The sequence below is a fragment of the Acinonyx jubatus genome, chromosome D1 (genome assembly GCF_027475565.1).
Source record: "Acinonyx jubatus isolate Ajub_Pintada_27869175 chromosome D1, VMU_Ajub_asm_v1.0, whole genome shotgun sequence".
NCBI classification, from domain to species: domain Eukaryota; kingdom Metazoa; phylum Chordata; class Mammalia; order Carnivora; family Felidae; genus Acinonyx; species Acinonyx jubatus.
In genome coordinates, this window is record NC_069390.1 from 112555 (window position 1) to 132059 (window position 19505).

Sequence of the window (19505 nt, forward strand, 5' to 3'; positions counted from 1 at the left end):
GTTGAAGGAGAGTTGACACGCAATGTTAACTGGTTTCAGGTGTACAACATAGTGATTCCACAAGCCTGTCCGTTATGCTGGGCTCAGCACAAGTGTAGCTGCCATTTGCCACCACACAACATATGACAACGTCATTGACTGTATCCCCTATCCTATGCTTTTCATCCTCGTGACTCACTCATTCTATAAGTGGAAGCCTGTACCCCCCACCTCCCTTCCCTCTTCTTGCTCACCCCCACCTCCCTTCCTTCTGACAATCATCAGTTTGTTCTCTGTATTTATGAGTCTGTTTCTGCTCTTTGCTTATTTGTTCATTTGTATGTTATCTTATTTTATTATTTTATTTCTTTAAAGATTTTCTTTTATTTGGGTGCCTGGGTCGCTCAGTCAGTTAAGTGTCCCACTTTGGCTCAGGTCATGATCTGGTGGTTCATGAGTTGGAGTCTGGGGTTGGGCTGTGTGCTGACGGCTCAGAGCCTGGAGCCTGCTTCGGATTCTGTGTCTCCCTCTCTCTCTGCCCCTCCCCTGCTCACGCTCTATCTCTCAAAAAATGAATGAAACAAATATTTTTTTATTTATTTTTTTAAAATGTTTATTTATTTTGAGAGAGAGAGCAGGGGAGGGGCAGAGAGAGAGGGAAAGAGAGAATCCCAAGCAGGCTCTGCTCTGTCAGTACAGGGCTTGACACAAACTCTCACAAACTGTGAGATAATGACCTGAGCTGAAATCGAGAGTCAGAGGCTTAACCAACTGAGCCACCCAGGTGCCCCTCCTTTGTTTTTCAGCTGCTACATGTAAGTGAAATTGAAATCAGATGCTATTTGTCTTTGTCTGGCTTATTTCATTTGTATAATACCCTCTAGATCACCCATGTTCACAGATGGCAAGATTTCTTTTTTCTTATGGCTGTGGAATGTTCCATCATCTATACACACCACATCTTCCTTATCCATTCACCTACAGATGGACACTTGGGCTGCTTCCATAACTTGGCTACTGTAAATAATGCTGCAATGAACGTAGGGGTGCATGTATCTTTTTGAATTAGTGTTTTCATTTTCTTTGGGTTAGTACCCAGTGGGATCCCAGGGGACTTACTGGATCACATGCTATTACTGTTTTAATTACTTACTAGTAATTAATAGTAATTAATTACTATTTTGAGGAATATAATAATCGCTTTTTACTTCTTAAACTATCATTACATTTCTGGGAGAAATCCCATTTGGTCTCAGTGTATACTCTTTCTGATATGTTGCTGGATTCAGAGTGCTAGAAATTCATTGAGTATTTTCCATCTATAGTCATAAGGGACATATCAGTTATATCTTAGTGCAGAGCCTGCTTCAGATCCCCTGTCTCCCTCTCTGCCTCTACCCCACTTGTGCTTTGTCTCTCTCTCTTGCTCTCTCAAAAGTGAATAAAAACATTTAAAAATTAAAAAAAAAAAACTGAGCAGCTAAGACTTGTGCATGTCAGTGTAAACACCAGCCAAAACACATAAAAGCAACAAAATGGGGGCTAAGAAGGACAAAAAAAAAAAAGACAAAAAGAATGACAGATGACAAACTGGCAGAATGTTATGGCATGAGGGCACATGGAAGCCAAGTTCTAAAGGGGTCTTGACCCAAATCAAAACTCTCAGTGGGCCCCCAGGCCGTCCCAACAGACTGCTTCCACTCCTCAGGCCAGGAAAGGGAATAGAAGTAAACGGTGATTGGCTCATCCTTGCACTGGATCAGTGGCCTTGTGGGTAAGAGCCATCGCGTAGTGGGGCCAGCCAGGTGGGGACGTGGGCCACCAGGTCACCTGGCGGCAGAGTTGCCCACGTGAGCAGGGTTGTACAAGACCTGCCAAGTCAGAGCTCTGAGTGGGCCCAGCACCAATGCATTAGAGGATGGAGCGGAACATTCCAGACCAAACAGTTTACCCCATGTCATCTACCCACCAATGCCCGACACCCATCCTTCTGCTCCCACCCGGGATCTAGGGGCAAGCACAAAGATGTCAATGTGTTGGTCCCTGAATATGAGTCTTCTATGGTCTGATGAATGTCCTGTAGCGAAGTGTGTTGCATTTAGCTCCTACCAACTTGTAAGAGCTGATTGTTAAATATCAAGGGATTTTTTTTGTCCCAATTAAAACACAGTTGTTGTTAAAATTAAATCATGCGGGAAAATTGTTAGGAACTCCAAAATCTATCGCCCCACTGAATCAATGAATAAACTGCCAAGGTCAACTGAATTTTTTTATTGTGGTAAAGTGTATATAACATAAAATGTACCGTATTTACGTTTAAAATTTTAACTTTGGTTAAGCATACAGCTAAGTGTCTCTACCTACAGGCTAATTATCCAAAATGCAGGTGAACACGGGAGGAGGCGTACCAGCAGAATCGGCAAAAACAGACTCTCTGTGAGATTTCGCTATTTTTCTCCTTCCCACTCATTGGTGCTTGGGGAAGCTGGGGCTCCGGGAGCCCGCCCTGTGCCCAGTGGCAGTCTGAGATCTTCACCTCCACCCAGGAACCAGAGGAGCTTCCAGCTGGCGGCTCTGGGAACTCGGGGGGTAGAGCCGCCTCATGCTAAGGCCACACGGTACTCAGGATTAAAATGCTTCCACGGGTTCAATTACATCAGCTCATCTGGAGCACAGAGGAGAGAATGTAGGAGCCAGCTTCATGTCAAGGCCCAAACAAAACGGGAAACACCTCAGATCTTAGCAGTCCAAGGCCTCTTCCGCACGCTGAGAAAATGTAGGTGAAACACGCCTGTGCTCTCCTTGTGGATGGAAATGTGAGGAAGCCCAGCTATTCCCTCTCCAAGTGACTGCTCGACGCCCGTGGGTCATGGCTCCTGTGGGTCCTTCTTCACATTGGGTCCAGATCCCGTCAGGAGGGAGGCTGAAGCTCCTTCAGCCCTTCACAGTTGGATCAGTTCCCGTGTGGACCCTCGTTTCTCTCAGCTCCGGCCGGAGCCACTGTGTCCACAAACACCACCTGAGCCCTTTCCGCGCTACGTGCAGCCTGCTCGCTGCTGCTGACACAGACTCCCCACGCCCACAAGTGCCGTCCCCTGGCCCGCGGTCTGGGCACACAGGGCTGAGCACTGCAGGTGTGAGGGCAGGGATGAGAGCGGGGCCTGGGAGTTGCTCTGGTGCCCAGATTGTTCCCATGCTTGTCCCCGGGGCCTTTCTCAGGCCCATGTCGGTCCCGTCTGAGGCTTGAAGGGTCTCCCAGCCTCTCCTGCCCCAGCCCCAGTGTGGGGCTTAAGTGTGGCCCCACGCTGTGCTGTGTAGTAAACTGCTCCCTTAACATGGCCACTCCTCAGACGTTGTCCTGTGGGCCACAGCAGCCTTCCTACCTGGAAACACCTCAGAAACTCTTCTCACCATGTGGCTTTTCCGTTGGTGTAGGATTAGTCGATCTATGCACTAGTCAGGGCTGAAGGATGGGAAAAAGGAAAAAAATGACTGAAACCAGCTCCTAAGCCAAAGTCTAAACTGTCGCATAATACAATTCTTTGTCTTTAGAAAACCCTTCTCTTTAGCCCCCATGATGTTATTTTTGACTGATTCTCCACTAAGCTTCAGTAAACAGGAGGGACAGAGTGGACTTGACCCTATCCAAGTAGACCTGGAGGTTGCACTGGTAGGTGGCAAATGACATTAGCAGAGAGCCTCCAGCAAGGAGCAGGCAGCATGTCACGCAGGACCCCGGTCGGTGCTCAGGGTCCACCAGTGGCCCAAGGACACATCTGGCAGAAGCACGTGGACAGAGGCCTGACCACGTGCCCCTCAGTCCTCGGCTGGTGGCCTTCCTGATGGGAGTCCACTCTGGGAAGAGAAAACGCCGACGAGGGTTTATACAACAAAGTGGCGTTCATTCCATAATTGCCAGACATGGCGATGGCAGGACCGTGGGACAGAAAGGCCAGAGGACCCTTGGGGCTCGAGTGAGCTGCCAACCAGCTGGCCCGAGCCTCATGGCCCGGGGTACCTAGTTGGGTGCTCTGTCCCGGACATTAGGCCCGGCTACAGGGCACGCTTTGGCCAATGAAAAATCAAAAGATGTGAAGTGAGCAGTGTTTTGAAAGTGTTTATGCATGGGGTTTGCCCTCTTGCAACTCTGCTGTGGCCACAAACATGCTTTAGGAAGGCGGCTTGCCCCCGGCCGGCACCAACCCTAAGGCAAAGCCATGACTACTGACCTACGGTGTGGTACACCAGAAGTGAATGTGTCTTCCTGCGCTACTGAGGCTTTTGTTAAGTGGCATTATTTTGCAATAGCTAAAATCATATTTAAAAATACAGGCTAAAATGAAACGATACACATAATGTGAAAAGGCAGACCATAAGGAACATAACCCAAAATAATAATAATTATATTAAATGTAAATTGAGGGAGTACTCCATTTAAAAGTCGAGGGGCACCTGGGTGGCTCAGTCAGTTGAGCATCCGACTTGGGCTCAGGTCAAGATCTCTCGGCTCGTGGGTTCGAGCCCCACGTCGGGCTCTGTGCTGACAGCTCGGAGCCTGGAGCCTGCTTCGGACTCTGTGTCTCCCTCTCTGTCCCTCCCCCACTTGTACTCTGTCTCTCTCTGCCTCTCAAAAATAAATAAATGTAAAAAATAAAATAAAAAAATTATTATACTAATACTGGACAACATAGACTTTAAGGGGAGAAGCATTACAAGGGGATATTTCAGGATGGGAAAAAAAAAAAAACAACCCAGCCCAAGACATATCATATTCTAAGTGCAAAGGTATTGAAAGCAGCTAGATAAACAACCAATACACCTTATCTATAGAAAAGACAACATTAAAAGAAGAAAAAAAAATCCGTTTACCTGGAGTATTCCACATATAGTGAAATTATTCCTCGAAAGTGAAGGTGAAATGTATTTTCTCAAACAAAAACAAGGAATTTGTTAGCAGACCCTGTAAGAAACGTTAAAAGAAAATTTTCAGGCAGAAATAAAACTATATAGGTTAGAAATTTTAATCTCCATGAAGAAAGTACCTCAGAGAAGGAATAAACAAAGGTAAAATAAAACATTAATTCTTGTTCTTAGTTGAGTGAAAATTGAGAGTAGCTACTGTTGGGGGGGGCATCTGGTGGCTCAGGCAGTTGAGCATCTGACTCTTGGTTTCGGCTCTGCTCTTGATCTTGCAGCTCGTGAATTCGAGCCCCACATGGGGCTCCGTGCTGATGGTGTAGGGCCTGCTTGGGATTCTCTCTCTCCCCGTCTCTCTACCCTTCCCCTGCTCACGTGCACGCTCTCTCTCAAAATAAATGAATAAACTTAAAACCAAGAGTAGCTCCTAGGTTACGGTGACCATGGTGACAATAGTTGGTTATTATTGCATAAACAAGGCAAAATGAATGATGGCAATATTTTGAGGGATGGGAGGGAGGAGATAGGAACACATCGTATGAGTTCCCTGCACCATCAGTGAAGTAGTACCTGTTATTTGAAGGTGGACACGGTTACAAACGTATAGAGGGTGCTTTCAGCTAGAATGCTTAAAACACACTTTCCACTCCAAATCCTCTCTGCCGTAAAAGAAGGAGCAAAAGCAAAACTTGTAAGAATAAAACTTTTTAGAACTCTGGAAATTAGCAAAATGTTTGCACTATCTGGGTATGATTTAATCAAGAAAAAACTGAATCTGGGGCACCTGGGAGGCTCAGTCAGTTAGGTGTCCAACTTCAGCTCAGGCCACAATCTCACAGTTTGTGGGTTCAAGCCCCCACATCGAGCTCTGTGCTGACAGGGCAGAGCTTGCTTGGGATTCTCTCTCCCTCTCTCTCTGCCCCTCCCATGCTAGTGCACTTTCCCTCTCCCTCTCAAAATAAATAAATAAACAAAAATAAAAGAAAATCTGAATCTTTATAAGAACAGTGAACTTTGTGGTGTTTTAACTCTCCATAATCCCGTCAACCACTCCTACCAACCCTTTGGTAACTTAAAACTGCTGACCCTAAAAATAAAACTAGCAGTATTTTACCAGCAAAATAGCAGAGAATTGCGATCTAAGACAGCTAGTTATGTCAAAACCACAAGCAAGGTGCCCTTCTTCCTCTGGGAATGCCAAGGGCCGCCCAGAGTGGGGGTGGTGGCGAGAGCTCCCCCTGCTGGCCAGGTTAGTGAGGTTGCCTTTGCCCAGTTTCACAAAATCCAACAGCCCCCAAACCTCCCAGGTGACCATAGCACCTGGAAAGAAGTCTGGAGTTTCTTTCCAGAGACTTGGCACTATTTGAGCACTGTGATGACGCCCTGGGATACACTAGTCACAGTGGTCTTCTCTTCTGGCCTAACTCAGAGTTTGCACAGTGTGAACACATTTTCTCCCTGGACGTTTGTTTAAAAACTTCAGGAGCAATCAATTGTTTAACATCATGGCTGCTTGAGGCAGCACAGAGTATTAGGGGGCAGACAGTAAGGTAACCAGAGAGCTTCAGAGGAGAAGCTGGGGGACGAGATGTCTCTAGGAGATCTTTTGAAAACTTCCAACAATTCTAAAGTGGGCAAAGAACTTGAACCAACACTTCTCCCCAGAAGATAAACAAATGACCAGCAAGCACATGAAAAGATATTCAGCATCACTGCTCACTAAGGAAATGCAAATCAAAACTACCATGAGATACCACCTCATACCCATTAGGATGACTTTTACCAGTAAAACTGAAAATAGCATGTGTTGATGAGGATGTGAAAGAACAAGAACTTTCATGCCCTGTGGGTGGGAATGTAAAGTGGTACCCCTGCATTAACCCTAACATAGAGTCACCATGTGACCCAGCAGTTCCAGCCCTACGTAATTACCCAAGAGGAAGCTTATACACCCGTGACAATGGCAGCATTATCCTAAAGGTGGAGACAACAACCCAAATGCCCAACAACAGATGAAGGGATAAACAAATCATGATACATATACCCACTGGAATATTATTCAGCATAAAAAGGGACAAATCCTGACACGTACTACAACTTGGATGGACCTCAAAAACATGATGCTCGACACAAAAGGTTGCATATTGTATGATTTCTTTTATATGCTGTCTCTGGAACAGGCAACTCCATGGAGACCTTTCTAGCAGGTTAGTCGTTATCAGGGGATGGGAGAAAAGGGGAGTGGATACTGAATACTTAATGGGTATAAGATGTTTTTCTGGAGTTGATGAAAAGTTTTGAAACTAGAGAGAGGTGGTGGTTACACAACATTGTGAATACACTAAATGCTGCTAGATTGTTCACTTTCAAAGGTTATTGTATGTTATGTGAATTTCACCTCAATGGGGAAAAAAAACAGAAAGAAATCAACAAAATCTCCAACATATTCCAAGGATTTTAGAAGCCAGGAACATGGGTAGGGTTATGTTCATGTTCAAGAAAGACCTGGCAGAGTTCCGCACTCTCACCTGTGTTCAAGGAGGAAGTGAAGGTGGAGCCAGGCAGGCCCCAGCATGCTCCCAGGGCCCCTGACAAAGACAGGGGCCCTACTGGCTCCAGAAGTGTGAGAAATCTCTGTCCAAACATTACCTCACCACAGATTTCATCAGGGATATCTGTGGTCATAGAGGACAAAGCAAATAGACTTAACAGAATTGCTTCAGACAATAGTACCAACAGCAATAATAACAACAAAAAGGGGGAGATAGCCCCCCTGGGGAAGGGGTGAATCTGGTTTCTGAAGTTACCACATTATATTAGTTTAAAAGTCCAATTTTTGTGAAAAAGAAATAATAAAATCCAGTTTTCAACCAAAGCATCACGATAAATGCAAATAAACAAGAAACTATGGCTGATACACAGGGGAAAAAAAGTAGTCAATAGAAACTGTCTCTGAGCGGGGTGCCTGGGTGGCTCAGTTAGTTAACCATCTGACTTTGGCTATAAGGTCATGATATCACAGTTTGTGGGTTTGAGCCCCACATCAGGCTCTGTGATGACAGCTCAGAGCCTGGAGCCTGCTTCAGATTCTGTGCCTCCCCATCTCTCTGCCCATCCCCTGCTCATGCTATCTCTCTCTCTCAAAAATAAATAAACATTAAAAAAATATTTAGGGGCACCTTGGTAGCTCAGTTGGTTAAACATCTGACTTTGGCTCAGGTCATGATCTCCCGGTTTGTGGGTTCGAGCCCTGGGTTGGGCTCTGTGCTGACAGCTCAGAGCCTGGAGTCTGCTTTGGACTCTGTGTCTCCTCTCTCTGTCCCTCCACTGCTTGCTCTCTGTCTCTCTCTCAAAATAAACACTTAAAAAATTAAAAGAAAATATTTTAAAAAAGAAAGAAACTGTCTCTGAGGAACTCCACATATTGTAATTACTAAAAAAAAGACTATAAATCAGCTATCTGAAATCTGTTTAAAGAACTACAAGAAACCATATCAAACAAAGTAAAGTATGGGCAGGAACTCTCACCAAATAGAAAATATCAGTAAAGAGATACAAGTCATCAAAAAAGAAACAAATAGAAATTATGGAGTGGAAAAGTATCCTCCAAAATGAAAATTTCACAGAACAGGTCAGCAGCATAATAGAGGCAGTAGACAAAGAGTCAGTGAACTTGAAAGTAAGTCAATGGAGATTATCCAGCCTGAGAAACAGGAAGAAGGAGGGAAGGAGAAAGAGAAGGAAAAGGAGAAGGAGAAGAGAAGGAGAAGGAGAAGAAAAAGGGGAGGAGGGAGGAGGAGGGGGAGGAGAAGGAGGAGGGGAAGAAGGGAGGAAGAGGGGGACAGGGCAGGAGGAGGGGAGGGGGAGGAGGAGGAGACGGAGGAGGGGAAGAAGGAGGAGAGGGAGGAGGGGAAGAAGGAGGAGAGAGATGGGGAGGAGGAGGAGGAGGAGAAGGAAGAAGAGGAGTAGAAGGAGGAGGGGGAGGAGGGAGATGGGGAGGAGAAGGAGAAAGAGAAAGAGGGGAGGATGGGGGGAAGGAGGAGGAGGAGGGAGATGGGGAGGAGGAGAAGGAGGAGGGCTCCGTAAAGCATACTAACACATGCATAAGGGTATACCCTAAGGAAAGGAGTGATAGAAGAGAGGCAGAAGTAAGGACTGAACACTTACCAAATGTGGTAAAAAACATATCCAATAAGTGCAACAAGCCCACAAAGGGCAAGTGCAAAGAAATCTGGCCTGGACACAACACAATCAACTCCTGAGAGAAAAATCAGAGAATTTTGAAAGCCCCAAGAAAGAAGTAACCCATCCTGTATAAGGATCCCCAGGAAGACCAGAAGTGATGTCCCACCCAAACAACAGGGACCGGCAGGCAGTGGCATGATGCATCACAGTCAATCAAGAATTCTATGTCCAGCCAAAGTAGCCACACAAGTGAAGGAGAATTCAGACATTTCCATATAAACAAAACCAGAAAGAATTCTAGGCTAGCAGAACTGGCCTACAAAAATACTAAAAGGAGTTCTTTAGGCTGAAATTAAAGAACAGTAGACACTAACTCAAATTCACAGGAAGAAGTATAGGCATCCATAGAAGTAACTGTATTTGGAAATGTAAAAAAACGGTATAAATGTATTTTTGTTTATTTTTTTTTCTGATTTAAAAGGCACTTTCATTAAGAAACATGATAACCTCTGGGACACAGAAAAGGCGGTCATAAGAGGAAAGTATATAGCAATCCAAGCCTTTCTAAAGAAGGAAGAAAGATCTCAGCTATACAACCTAACCTTACACCTTAAGGAGCTGGAAAAAGAACAGCAAATAAAACCCAAAACCAGCAGAAAACAGGAAATAATAAAGATTAGAGCCGAAATTAATGCTATCGAAACCAAAAAAACAGTAGAACAGATCAATGAAACCAGAAGCTGGTTCTTTGAAAGAATTAACAAAATTGATAAACCACTAGCCAGTTTGATCAAAAAGAAAAAGGAAAGGACCCAAATAAATAAAATCAAGAATGAAAGAAGAGAGATCACAACCAACACAGCAGAAATAAAAACAATAATAAGGGAATATTATGAGCAATTATATGCCAATAAAATGGGCAATCTGGAAGAAATGGACAAATTCCTAGAAACATATACACTACCAAAACTGAAACAGGAAGAAATAGAAAATTTGAACAGACCCATAACCAGTAAGGAAATCAAATTAGTAATCAAAAATCTGCCAAAAAAACAAGAGCCCAGGGCCAGATGGCTTTCCAGGGGAATTCTACCAAATATTTAAGGAAGAGTTAACACCTACTCTCTTGAAACTGTTCCAAAAAATAGAAACAGAAGGAAAACTTCCAAACTCTTTCTATGAAGCCAGCATTACCTTGATCCCAAAACCAGACAGAGACCCCACTAAAAAGGAGAACTATAGACCAATTTCCCTGAATGAACATGCATGCAAAATCCTCAACAAGATATTATTAGCCAACCGGTTCCAACAATACATTAAAAAAAATTATTCACCACAACCAAGTGGGATATATACCTTGGAATGCAGGGATGGTTCAATATCCACAAAACAATTAACGTGATTCATCACATCAATAAAAGAAAGGACAAAAACCTCATGATCTTCTCAATAGATGCAGAGAAAGCATTTGACAAAATACAGCATCCTTTCTTTATAAAAACCCTAAGAAAGTAGGGATAGAAGGAGCATACCTCGAGATCATAAAAGCCATATATGAAAGACCCAACGCTAATATCATCCTCAATGGGGAAAAACTGAAGTCTTTCCCCCTAAGGTCAGGAACAAGACAGGGATGTCCACTCTCACCACTGTTATGCAACATAGTATTGGAAGTCTTAGACGCTGCAATCAGACAACACAAAGAAATAAAAGGTATCCAAATCGTCCAGGAGGAGGTCAAACTTTCACTCTTCGCAGATAACATTATACTCTACATGGAAAACCCAAAAGATCCCACCAAAAAACTGCTAGAATTGATTAATGAGTTCAGCAAAGTTGCAGGATATAAAATCAATGCACAGAAACCTGTTGCATTCCTATACACCAACAATGAAGCGACAGAAAGAGAAATCAAGGAATCGACCCCATTTACATTTGCACCAAAAACCATAAAATACCTAGGAATAAATCTAACCAAAGAGGTGAAAAATCTATACACTGAAAACTATAGAAAGCTTATGAAAGAAATTGAAGAAGACACAAAAAAATGGAAAAAGATTCCATGCTCCTGGATAGGAAGAACAAATATTGTTAAAATGTCAATACCACCCAAAGCAATCCACATATTCAATGCAATCCCTATCAAAATAACACCAGCATTCTTCACACAGCTAGAACAAACAATCTTAAAATTTGTATGGAACCAGAAAAGACCCCGAATAGCCAAAGCAATCTTGAAAAAGAAAACCAAACCAGGAGGCACCACTGTAATCATCAAGACAGTATGGTACTGGCACAAGAACAGACACTCAGGTCAATGGAACACAATACAGAACCCAGAAACATATGGCCAACTAATCTTTGACAAAGCAGGAAAGAATATCCGGTGGAATAAAGCCAGTCTGTTCAGCAAGTGGTGCTGGGAAAACTGGACAGCGACATTCAGAAGAATGAACCTGGACCACTTTCTTACACCATACACAAAAATAAACTCAAAATGGATGAAAGACCTAAATGTAAGACAGGAAGCCATCAAAATTCTAGGGGAGAAAGCAGGCAAAAACCTCTTTGATCTTGGCCACAGCAACTTCTTACTCAACACGTCTCCGGAGGCAAGGGAAACAAAAGCAAAAGTGAACTACTGAGACCTCATCAAAATAAAAAGCTTCTGCACAGCCAAGGAAACAATCAGCAAAACAAAAAGGTAACCAACAGAATGGGAGAAGATATTTGCAAATGACATATCAGATAAAGGGTTACTATCCAAAATCTATAAAGAACTTATCAAACTCAACACCCAAAACACAAATAATCCAGTGAAGAAATGGGCAAAAGACATGAATAGACACTTCTCCAAAGAAGACATCCAGATGGCCAGCCGACATATGAAAACATGCTCAACATCACTCATCATCAGGGAAATACAAATCAAAACCACAATGATATACCACCTCACACCTGTCAGAATGGCCAGCATTAACAACTCAGGCAACAACAGATGTTGACAAGGATGCGGAGAAAGAGGATCTCTTTTGCATTGTTGGTGGGAATGCAAGCTGATGCAGCCACTCTAGAAAACAGTATAGAGGTTCCTCAAAAAACTAAAAATAGAACTACCCTATGACCCAGCAATTGCACTACTAGGCATTTATCCAAGGGATACAGGTGTGCTGTTTCGAAGGGACACAGGCACCCCAATGTTTATAGCAGCGCTATCGACAATAGCCAAAGTATGGAAAGAGCCCAAATGTCCATCGACAGATGAATGGATAAAGAAGGTGTGGTATATATAGACAATGGAGTATTACTCGGCAATCAAAAAGAATGAAATCTTGCCATTGGCAACTACGTGGATGGAACTGGAGGGTATTATGCTAAGTGAAATTAGAGAAAGACAAAAATCATATGGCTTCACTCATATGAGGACTTTAAGAGACAAAACCGATGAACATGAGGGAAGGGAAACAAAAAGAATATCAAAACAGGGAGGGGGACAAAACAGAAGAGACTCATAAATATGGAGAACAAACTGAGGGTTACTGAAGGGGTTGTAGGAGGGGGGATGGGCTAAATGGGTAAGGGGCACTAAGGAATCTACTCCTGAAATCATTGTTGCACTATGTGCTAACTAATTTGGATGTAAATTTTAAAAAAAGAAAAAAGAAAAGAAAAGAAACATGATAAATCTGGTGTTTATATCAGATAACATTATATGCAATGAATAAAGATATCATGTGTGTGATGAAAATGTCACAAAAGGTGAAGGACTGAATGCAGGTGGAGGGGGGTAAAAGTTTTGGATATTATTGAAATTAAGTGGGATTATTTCAAGCCAGTTTATTATAAATTAAAATGCTAATATTAATCCCCACAGCAACCACTAAGAAAGTAACTTGCAAAAAATATAGTAAAAAAAAAAAAGTGTGGGGGAAAGGAAATTAAAAGACAAATGATCTATTTTATACAAATAAGGCTATTACTGGGGCGCCTAGGTTGCTCAGTCGGTTAAGTGTCCGACTTCGGCTCAGGTCATGATCTCATGAGTGACGGGTTTGAGCCCCACGTCGGGCTCTGTGCTGACAGCTCGGAGCCTGGAGCCTGCTTCGGATTCTGTGTCTCCCTCTCTCTCTGCCCCTCCCCTGCTCATGCTCTGTCTCTCTTTGTCTCTCAAAAATAAATAAATGTTTAAAAAAATTAACAAATAAGGCTATTACTGAGTAATAAGAAAAATAGAAAATAAGACACAGGGACGCCTGGGTGGCTCAGTCTGTTGAGCATCTGACTTCATCTCAGGTCATGATTTCACATTCAGGGGTTCAAGCTCCACATCAGGCTCTGTGCTGACAGCTCAGAGCCTGGAGCCTGCTTCGGATTCTGTGTCCCCTTCTCTCTCTGCCCCTCCCCTGTTCGTGCTCTGTCAATCTCTGTCTCTCCAAAAAAATAAAATAAAACGTTTTAAAAAAAGAAAATAAGACATAGTACACATAGAAAAACTGGCAATTTCAAGTCACACTTACCTTAGTGATCATATTAAATGTAAATGGGTAAATGCTCAATCAAAAGACAGAATGGTGAAAAAGGTTAGAAAAACATATGTGCCAAGTCATGCCCCACCCAATCCCTAAGCCACCGCAAACATCTCGAGCAGCCTACTTGCTCTGCTCTATCAAACCATTTTTGGACCTGCTGGGGACCACCCCATTCTCCCCATAATTCATCATTATGGGAGAGATACACCTTGGCCCAGCCTCTTGGTGGATGTGTGGACTCATCACATTCAACATTTGAATCAGAAGTTTTGGCGTATGGGGGGACCATTCTGATACTGTTGGGCTAGCCTCTCACAAGTACACACCTACTAGACTTAACATAAGAAAACACATTTTTCTTATGGGCACACGAAATATTCTCCAGCTGGAACACATTAGGTCATAAAACAATTCTCCATAGATGCAAAAGGATTGAAATTGTACAAAATATATTATCTGACCACAATGAAATATAATTACAATTCTATAGCAGAAGATAAATAGGGAAATTCACAAATGTGTAAGTTAGACAACATATCCGGGGTAATAAATCACAAGACAGACTAGAAAGTACTTTGAGATGCATGAAAATGAAACCCAAATGTACAGACATTTTGGGAGGCAGGACGAGCAACTTCTGGGGGGAACTCCTCTAGGCAGAGACTACCGCTTCCAGAGGAGAAGGATGTCAGATCTATACATGGCCTTTCACCTTAAGAAAGTAAGGGGTAAAAGAGCAAAAGGAAAGGAAAGCTGGCAGAAGGAAGGAAATGGTAAAGGTTAGAGCAGGCATAAAGAAAATCAAGAAAACCAGGGAACCCAGGCAGCTCAGTTGGTTGAGCATCCGAATTTGGCTCTGGTCATGATCTCATGGTTCGTGGGTTCAAGCCCCGCGTCAGACTCTGTGCTGACAGCTCAGAGCCTGGAGTCTGCTTCGGATTCTGTCTCCCGCTCTCTCTGCCCCTGCCCCACTTGTGCTCTGTCTCTCTCTCCAAAATAAATAAATATTAAAAAGAAGAAAGAAAGAAAGCCAACAAAACCCAAAGTGGATCGTTGAAAAGATCAACAAAATTGACAAACCTTCAGCTAGATGCACGAAGGAGAAAAAAGTCTCAGATTTCTAAAACCAGACATGCAAGTAGGGACATTACAACCGATCTCCAGAAATAAAGGAATTATGGGAACGCTATGAACAGTTGTTCACCAACAAGGTGGATAATCTAGATGAAATGGAGTCCCACGAACACACAATCTACAAACTGACTCAAAGGGACATGGAGTACAACTCAGCAGGAAAAAGACAAATGACCCCTTTCAAAGTGGCAAAGGCTTGGAATAGACCCTTCTCCAGGGAGAACGGACAAGTGCCAGTGAGCACATGAGAAGATGTTGAGCCTGTTAAGTCACATGGTAACACAAGTAAACATCACAATGAGATGCCATTTTTTATTAGGATGAGAACTTAAGTTTGCCTTTGACTTTTGATGGATTGACGATGATGTGTCTAGGGTGTGAGTCTCTTTGGGGTCATTCTTTGAATTTGTGTAGCTTCTTGGACATGTGGACTAATGTGGATTTCTTTCATCAAATTATGTAAGTTTTGAGCCACCCTTTCTTCAAATGCTTGCTCTGTGCTTTCTCTCGCCTCTGCCCTGGGATCCCTTCATGCCCATGTTGTACCGAAGATTCTGTCCCACAGCCTCTGAGGACCAGTTCATTCGTCTTTATTATTTCTCTTTCTGTGCTTCAGGCAGGATAATCCCAACTACCTGCCTTCATGCTCATTCATTCTTTCTCCTTATGGGTCCAATGTGCTCTCGCCCCCACCGGCTGACTTTTCATGTCACTTATAGCACTTTCCAATGTCAGAATTTCCATTTGGGTCTTTTAAAAATGTTTTCTCTTTACATAGTCTCTGTTTAGTAAAACACTATTCTCATATTTCCCTTTAACTTATTAGACAAGAGTTCTTTGGGGTTTCTCAGTCATATTTTATTCATTAAAAAAAATTTTAGCGTTTAGTTTTAAGGGAGAGAGATACAGAGCGAGTGGGGGAGGGGCAGAGAGAGAGGGAGACACAGAATCTGAAGCAGGCTCTGAGCTGTCAGCAGAGAGCCCAACGTGGGGCTCAAACTCACGAACCGTGGTATCATGACCTGAGCCAAAACTGGATGCTCAACCAACCGAGCCACCCAGGCACTGCATCTTTATATTTTAAATCTTTGTTGAGTTACCCAATGTCTCAGAGACATTGTCTCAGGGCCCCTCAGAGACAGCTTCTGCTGAATGCTTCCCTCAGCATGTAGGCCGCGTATTCATGCTTCTTTGAATATCTGACAATTTCAGTTTGAAAACAGGACGTTTGGGTTTTTTTTTATGTTTATTTAGTTTTGAGAGACAGAGAGAGAGCACAAGCAGGGGAGGGACAGAGAGGGGTACAGAGGATCTGAAGCAGGTCGATGTTGACAGCAGGGAGCCTAACGCAGGGCTCGAACCCATGACCGTGAGATCATGACCTGAGCTGAAGTCGGAGGAGGCTCAGCTGACTGAGCCCCCCAGATGCCCCTAAAAGCAGACATTTTCAGTAACATAATGTGGCAGCCCTGGTTATCAGGCCCTCTGCGCAGCAGGCTTTGTGGCCCACACTCTTGTCGATGTCACAGTTGCTGTTTAGAGATGTTCTTGCACTGACTGGGGAGGCCTTTGCTTCTGTGCTGAGTGTAGACACTGAGTTTCTGTGCAGTTACTCTGGTGGTGAGCTAATGTGTGCACAAAGATTAAATGCCTGCAACCAATAAATCTCCCAGTGTTTGCCGAAGGGTTTGGGGGCTGCGGGAGACACACCTTCAATTCTCTAGCAATTCATAAGCCCTCCCTGGTTTTCACTTCCCGCTCATGCAGGACTTCAAGGTCAGCCTGAGGTGCGAAATAGTGTGTGTGTGTGTGTGTGTGTGTGTGTGTGTGTGTGTATGATTAAAATTTATAATCCCTACAGAAAAGGATGTCCCGAGAGAGATGCTAAGCTAACATGGCAAAATATTAAAGAAGTGAATGGGAATGACTCACGGGTGAATGAGTACAAGGAAGACCCCAGGCCCCAACAGGAAATGCCTCTGTCACCCTCCATGTCTGCCCCAAGGCTGAGCTTTGTGCTCAGGGGGTCCGGAGTGTCCACAGCCCGGCATCCACCTGGCCACCTTGCAGAGGAGGTCTGTCCCTGGAGCTGCATCTCAGGAAGGCTGGGCAGCATTGTCTGACTCCAGGAGAACGTACCCACTGCAACCCCTTCCCCGGGACTAGCAGACCCAGTACCGGTAGAAGCCACTGGCTGTGATGGAGAGTCCGGAGGCAGGAAGGTGGCAGATGGCGTCTGTAAGGCTTTCATCGGCCTGGGCCAGTTTCCACCAGTTTCATGCAAATCAACCATTTTGGAAATCTCTGAGATGTTCACAGGCAGCTGTAACCACTGGACAGAAAAAGCTGATGATTTCCAGAACAAGGTCCGTGATTCCTAGAGAGCCCCACCTACAGGATGGAAATTCTCACCAGATTCTGAAATCTAACCTGAGGACGAAGATCCCCAGGTACACCGCAGGGAAGGGTCAGGGCGGCCTCAGCCTCTGTCTCAGAATCTGGGGAGAGGAAGCATGCCCCCCCCACCCCCACAGGGCGGCCCTCCCTTCACTGGGCCCAGGAGTCTGCAGCCGCAGCTCAGGGCGGCCACCAGACCACAGAGAAATGCCTCTGATAAACTCCCGGGGGAAAGGCTTCCAGCATGGCAGCAGGAGCTGGCATACTCGCCAGGGAAACTGCTGGTAATTGTTCAAAATAACCACGTAAAACCTCTGGCAACGGCCCTAAAGATAGGCAGCAAGTGAACAAAGATCTATTCGAGAACATCTATGAAAATGTAGACAGAAAGGTAAACCTGTGCCATAGCAACCAAGAATAGACCCTCCCTCTCCTTCCCTCTCCCCACCAGGTCCTAAGGAGCAGACTTTTCTGGAGCAGCCAGGCACAGGGTTCTTTACCTGGCACTCAGCCGGAGGGAGGAGGAGGAGGAGGACTTCATGGCCTCTTATCCGGCCCAGCTGCCTGAGGCGGAGCCCCAGTTGGGTCAAGTGGGAGACTGGGGCTCCCTTCTTCTGCCCAGCTCCCAATTATGGAACAGAGGCTCTTCCTGGGGCTTGAAGCACTGAGAACATGAGCCCCCGATTGTCCTTGCTTTGGGTCATGAGATAGAGGCTCTCCATGCCAGGAGAGGAAGCTGCTTTCCCTCCAGTGAGCACTCAGCTCCTAGATGGCTGGTGGGGGAGGGGGTCCCTCAGATAGAAGCCGACCTTTGTTCCCACCTGCAGCTCCAGGGAACAGGCTCAAAATCTAGCTGAGGAAGAGGAGCAAGCCATAAACAGACACTAAACATTAAACAAGCAAATAGCAGTCCTGGAAGGTGGGGGCTGGTACCCAGGGCTACCACCACATACTGTCTGAACTGTACTGGTTCCAACAGACACTGAGGAGGTGAGCAAAGAAACGTGAAAATATGGCCCATACCCCAGAGAGAGAGTAGGTAGCAGGGATTGCGTGTGACAGAATCAAATGTTGGCTTTAACAGGAAAAGACTCAAAACAGCCCTTACAAATATCACAGAGCTAAAGGAAAGATGCTTTAGGAGGTGAAGAAAGGTGCGAGGCAACATTATACAAAACAGAGAACACCAATGAAAAGGTATAAATTATTTTTTAAAAATATGAAAAATCAGTAGCTGAAAAGGGCAGTAACTGAAGTTTAAAAATCCAACACAAACAGACGTGTGGTCTGTGGTGACGAAAAGACCCTGGAGGTTTTCTTGAGGTTTTCACTCTGGGCTTCACAACAGGAAATAAGATGCAGAAACTGGAAACCAAGATCTCGCCTTGGCTGTTTCAGAAATCGCAGCCACAGCCCCCAAACTGTAGGCACAGGTGAGAAGAGGCACAGGTCACTTACCAGAACCCCCCAAGGTACTGACTCCCCGGGGGGACTGAGGACCAAGTCGAGGGAGTAAAACTCCTACAGCTCCAGGGGGCTGAGAAAACCACATTCTCAGAGTGAAGAGTACAGAAAAGCCCCTGATGCTTCTGGCGGGGAAGAGAACATGAACATTTTAAAATACGCCCAGAGTATTCTGTCCTCCTTAGCAAAGACCTGGCCTCAGGGAGAGCCTAACCAACGTGGAGAAGAGAAATACCCCTCCAAGCCCTGCTGCTCCTTCCCACCTACACGGGAAAAGAAAGGTCACAGGCGGGGGGCAGCCTCCTAAAAACCTGAGACCTGGTCACGGGGGCGGCGTGGGGGGCGGGATGCCTCCCCCACAGCAAGCACGGGCATCCTGGACACTGGGGCTGAACACTGGGAAGCCGACAGCCTTGTGGGGGACGTGCACCGATGGGAATCCTTGTACCCGCAGCTGTGAGATAGAACCGTGCAGCCAGTAGGGAAAACACTATGGCAGAGTTCTTCAGATAATGAAACAGAATCCACTACTGAGCACTGAATGAATGAAACACTCATTATTAATAGTAGCCAAATAGCAGAGACAGTTTAAATGTCCAGCAAGTTACTACTGGATGCAAAATGTGGTATATCCATATGACAGAGTATTACTTGGCCATCAAAAGGAAAGAGGTAGTGACAGATGCTAAAACAAAATTCAGCTTCAAAACAATATTTGAAGTGGAAGAAGGCATTCAGAGAACCACACATTACACAAAGCCATACACATGACACTCCAGACGAGGAAAATCAAGAGAGATGCCAAAGAGATCACTGAATGCCAGGAGCTGGGACAGGAGGAAATCAGGAAGGACTGAATGATCCATATGGGATTCGGTTTCTGTGTTACAAAAATGTTCT

At 44.6% G+C, this 19505-nt stretch overlaps 1 long non-coding RNA gene across 1 annotated transcript; it reads right to left on the reverse strand.

The window, feature by feature from the left end:
* Positions 1-2181: 2181 nt before the first annotated feature.
* LOC113596786 (uncharacterized) lies at positions 2182-17803 on the reverse strand. Its single transcript, XR_003417623.2, has 3 exons — positions 16923-17803; positions 4849-4939; positions 2182-3442 (listed from the first exon to the last, which is right to left on the reverse strand). It is a non-coding gene; the product is annotated as an uncharacterized LOC113596786 (long non-coding RNA).
* Between the last annotated feature and the right edge of the window lie 1702 nt (positions 17804-19505).